This window comes from Cebus imitator, unplaced genomic scaffold (genome assembly GCF_001604975.1).
Source record: "Cebus imitator isolate Cc_AM_T3 unplaced genomic scaffold, Cebus_imitator-1.0 Scaffold203, whole genome shotgun sequence".
NCBI classification, from domain to species: domain Eukaryota; kingdom Metazoa; phylum Chordata; class Mammalia; order Primates; family Cebidae; genus Cebus; species Cebus imitator.
In genome coordinates, this window is record NW_016107518.1 from 775512 (window position 1) to 780954 (window position 5443).

A 5443-nucleotide genomic window follows, 5' to 3' on the forward strand; every position below is an offset into this window, starting at 1 on the left:
CCCTGCTTCCTCATGCCATGTCTGGGACCTGGAGTCTGGGGAGGCAGCCCATGAGGACCAACTGCCCATGCAGTGAGACTCAGAGAATGTGTCTGTGTCCCGGAGCTCCCCACTCCCCCACTTGGCCTTTCCTTCCCTCTGAGTCCTGTCCCACCCCCACATTTGGGCAGCTGAGTTGGATGAGGTGGGAAATGTGGGCAGTGTGATTTTGTGGCAAATGGCAGCTCAAAGCTGTGTGATCTTGGGCAAAATGTTAACCCTTTTTGAGCTTTGGCTTCCGTCCTTATCCGGTGTGGGGATCAGGGCTGCTCTGTGGGCTGAATGAGACCATGCAGGTAAAGCTCTTAACACCGACAGTTACGAGCCCCAGGCTTGCTCGCTTCTCCCTGCTTACCAGCCTTGGGCCTGGCAAGTCCTCTCTAGAACAGCTCTGGCTGTAGTGACGTCAGTTTAAACTCAGCCCAGCACCTTAAGGGGTAGGGTATGAACCGGCCTCAAGAGGCCCAGTTGGAGCCACCGTGGAAGCACAAGGCAAAGCCCGCCCTCCAAATCTCTCTGCAAAACTCCTGAGGCTGAGCCTCATAACTGAGCTGAGGTCAGAGCGACTCCTGAAGGTCCTGGCCAGTAGGCAGTGGATTTGGAATGGTCACCCTCTCAGAGTCTTCCGTCCTTCAGCCAACAAGGGAGGGCCTGCTGCCTACGCCACGGCAGCTGAGGGTGCGGGACAGGCGGAGCACAGAGACCCTCCAAGGAAAATGCTTTAGTTGACAACAGTCAAAATAAAAACCAAGGGAGAGGCAGGGACTCACCCTGGTCCCACGCCCCTGCCTTATGTTTCTTAATTCCAGAAGCAGCACAAACACAGGAGGCGTTGCCGAGGACCACGAGGACCGCACATGCTCAGAGCAGGAGAGGAAGGGGTCGTGGAAGGCCTCCGGGATGAAAGACCTTGAGCAGGACCCAGAGAGCACATTGCATTTAAGTAGGAAAGAAGGGGACATTTCTGGTGAAAGTCTACCTGAGAAAGGTGCCGCCGTGGGGGTGGGCCTGGACGCCCGGAACAGAGCAGGGCTGGCGAAGAGGGGAAGCAGGCCTGGGGTGAGGTCTGGGTGGGTATGAAGGCTCCAGCTCTGGTGGAGACACGGAGATTCACCCCACGGCCATTTCTCACTTCTCTGGCCCATTTCAGCGGGGGAGAACTCACCAAGACCAAGGTTGGTTAGCAGGGAAAAGGGCAAGCACATCTGGGGGACTTCACCGTCCGTGTTAGACCTTTACCTGCATGGTCTCATTCAGCCCTCAGAGCGGTCCTGATTCTCCCACTGGATAAGAACAGGAAGCAAAGCTCAGAGAGGGTTAACATTTTGCCCAAGATCACACAGCTTTGAGCTGCCATTTGCTATAAAATCACACTGCCTACGTTTCCCACCTCATCCAACTCAGCTGCCCAAAAGCAATGGAGAAAGAGTGATGGGGGAATACGGGGGAAGGGGTAAGAGTCAGGAAGAGAGAAGGCCAAGCGTGGGGAATCCGGGAGAGAGGCTCACTTTCCAGGACGGCCACTCTGCTAGCAGTGAACTCTCTCCGTACGCGTGCCTCTCCAGGTTATGGTCATTGTCCTCTCTTGTCTCTTCAAACCTAGGAGCAGGAAAGGCTTCTCGCAGGCTCCAGCCCCGAGGACACTGAGGTCTCCCTCTTGTTTCCCTAAACCCCACCCTCAGTATTGTAAATAGTCCCTTTATTAAACTCCCCTCAAGCTCCTGAATTTGAATGCTTTCTTTTTCCCAGCAGGATCCTGGTTGATATATCTGCTGTGTGAACCCCTCTCCATGGCCCCATCTCTCACCTGATGTCCTGGTGTCACTGCTGTCATCATCACCATTGGCCCCTTCACACGCCCATTTTTTTTTTTTTTTTNAGACAGAGTTTTACTTTTGTTGCTCAGAGTGGAGTGCAATGGTATGATCTTGGCTCACTGCAACCTCCGCATCCCAGGTTCAAGCGATGCAATTCTCCTGCTTCAGTCTCCTAAGTAGCTGGGATTACAGGCACCTGCCACCACACCCTGCTAATTTTGTATTTTTAGTAGAGACGAGATTTCTCCATATTGGTTAGGCCGGTATCAAACTCCCGACCTCAGGTGATCCGCCAAAGTGCTGGGATTACAGGCATGAGCCACGGTGCCCAGCCATTGTGAGTCCATTTTTAAGGTGAGGACACAAATGCTCTGAGGGAACGGACTTGCCTAAGGTCACACAGCTTTGAGGCAGCAGAGCTGCGATTTGACTCCAGGCCTGCTGGCTCCAAAGTCCGTGGTCATAAGCACCAAACCACACTGCCTTTTCCTTTCATTCTGGGGAAAGAAGTTGCAGTTCTTTTTCCCTCTTTCCTGAAACTGGGGCAACATGAAAAATTCAAGACCGGAGTTGAAAACACCTGGCCTTTTGAATGAGGCCAGACAGACGGCTCTGTGGCAGTGCAGCCCAGACGCTGGTGTCAAAGGAGATTGAGGTGGTGTGTCCCAGAGGCTCAGCCGGGCATGGCTGGCCAGGCCCCCGTAAGAGAGGGCAGAGCCAGGCGCCTGGAGGACACCACTTCTATCCAGCACGGAGGGGCTGCAAGGCTCTTTGATCATGAGGGCTGGTGGGTCATAACACCCCAGGCTGTGACTCTATTCCTAATGGTAGCTCGCTCTCATTTCCAGCTAAACTTTTAGATGCAGGCTGCTGTCTTCAGGGTCCGCTGGCTGAGTGGGCCAGGGTGGGATCCTGGAGGCTCTGCGGCCCTGTCCTTCAGATCTTCCCCTGGTTCCTTACTGTGCAGAGGTGAATTTTATCAGCTCAGTAAATGGCCACTGGACTAAACCCATGCGTATCCGTGTTTTGTCACAGAGCAGACTCTGTAATAGTTCTGACCCTGTCTTGCTGCACCTAGTTCTTGTGATCTCTGGACACCACCAGAAAGATTTGGCAGGAAACAAGAAAGCATGATGACTTGGGATCTGTCAGGCCTGGCTTTAACCCTGGTTCTGCCAGGCACCGCAGCACGCATTTGGGCAAGCCTCCTGACCCCCGGAGCCTCCCGTTCCTTGTCTGCAGAGCGGATCTGCCAGCAGGCTCCATGCAGGGCCGTGGCGAGGATTAGACACAGTAGACAGCCCCACGAGGGGCTTTCTCTCATGCTTACACCAATTTAGGCCAAGATGGAGTGCCTATGGCCCCTGCTTTGGCAACGGGAGACTTGGGGGTGACGGGCGGAGTGTGGTGTTCTCATCGTTGGATAACACGGCTTCCATTTGCTCAGCAGGCACGTGTACGGATGGCCACGTTGAAGGATTCCTCTCAGCGTCTGACAACCAGAGCTCCCATTTGGGGCAGCCCAGCTCCCTCCATCATGTCATAAATCACTTTGCTAAAGATGCAACATGGCTTTTGGGCATTTTTCTTTTGAAAAATCAATAACTCGTTTAACAAGGGACTGCATAAAGGAGTGAGCAGTGAAGCCGCCTGCCATTTCCTTCCATCAGGAGGGGCAGAAGCAGTGCCCTGCCAAGGTTGGGTGGGGGGTCTACTCAGAGGGCAGAGAGGCCTTGGGGGTGGGGATGGTAGGCTCAACCCGTTTCCAGCAAACCTGTCTCCTCACCCCAATTCTTCCAACCTCCAAACCTGACCAACGCCCTCCTCTGCTTCAAAAAAGCACCTTAGTAGGACCCCATCGCTGCAGGGGACCCTGCCAGCCTCCTCCTTGTCTGCTCACCCCATGCCCTGTACCTAGTCACAGCCTCACAGCCACATTCCAGCCTCGTGACATGCCTGTGGTCCCCGTGAACGAGCAGTGGTCTCCCCAACCTTTGAGCCTCGCCTGCCCTGTTCCATATGCCTGGTCCATCGCTCTTCCCCAGCCAGCCTGAATAATTCAAGACACAATGGAATTGTACACAACCTGCATGAAGATCTGCTGCACCCTCCCCGACCCCCGCCCCAGGGACCTCAGATCCACAGCTCACAGGCCTCCCCTGCCCTGGCTCATGACCCACTGTGGACGTCTCTGGGACAGGATCTCTCTTCCCCAAGGGCAGGGACCATGCCCCCAAGGTCCAGCATGTTGCCGGACACAGAATTGGCATCAGGTGGGTGCTTGACGCATGAGTGAGGAATGATGTTTGGATAAGGTGTCTTCCTCCTTCCTGCTACTTCAGTCTGGGACCGTGATGCCTGCTCCCCCAAACCCTCCGTCTCCACAGTCCAACCCCTCAGCGCCTTCTCCCTTGCGAAGGCATGCATGAGTGTGTATACGAACCTCGTGGTAATGGCGAATAGTGAGCCCTCAGTCCTCACAACGTCATATGAGGTAGGTTCTACTGCTGTCCCCATTTTATTTTATTTTTATTTCTACTTTTTGAGACAAAGTCTCGATTGTCACTCAGGCTGGAGTGCAGTGGCAGGATCTCGGCTCACGCCAACCTCTGCTTCCCATGTTCAAGCGATTCTCCTGCCTTAGCCTCCCAAGTAGCTGGGATTACAGGAGCCTGCCACTACCCCAGGCTAATTTTTGTATTTTTAGTAGAGATGGGATTTCACCACATTGGCCAGGCTGGTCTGGAACTCCTGACTTCAAGTGATCTGCCTGCCTCGGCCTCCCAAGCCCTCCTGGGATTACAGGCATGAGCTGCCACACCTGGCATGTTGTCCCCATTTTAAAGATAAGAAAATGGAGGCAGGCTTTAGACTTAGGCCTCCTAGCTGCAGAGACTGTGGTCTTAATCACAGCACTCTCCTTAGTGAGGTACTTGTGGGCAGCCTGGGCATGGGGGTGACAGCCCCGGGCACCTCACCCACTGGGCAGGGCTTCAGGGTTGGGTCTGCAGCCGGGATGCGCCAGCAGGTCTGAGGGGCTCCAGTTACAGGAAACTGCTCACTCAGGCCAAGTCCGCCCGGCTCCCTCCCTCTTAGATTCCCTGCCCAGCACCCGACACCCTTCGCTCACACTGCCTGCCTTCCCTACCAGAGAGCAGAGCCTCTGGCCCTAATCTCATTTGAGGCCATGAAATCGCATTTGCAGCGTATTAATGCAGCGCGGAGCTGGCCCGGCCCCTGCCTGTCTCCTGGAAGAGAGGAGCCTGGGAAGCAATCCCACGGGGAGGCATCTCCAGGAACACCCGCCGACAAAAAGCAATTATGCTTTAAGAGGAAGATTAAAATAATGTCGACATCCTCCCCGCTCCCATGCCCATGCGTGAGCTCCACTGGCCCAACCAACACAGACTCAAGAACAGGCTTCCAGCCCCTCACCCGCCTCCACAATCACTGCCTCCCCAGAGAGCTTCCAAGTTCCCCAAAGAAGCCACAAAAAATTAGCTGGGCATGGTGGCGCACGCCTGTAATCCCAGCTACTCGGGAGGCTGAGGCAGGAGAATTGCCTGAACCCAGGAGGCGGAGGTTGC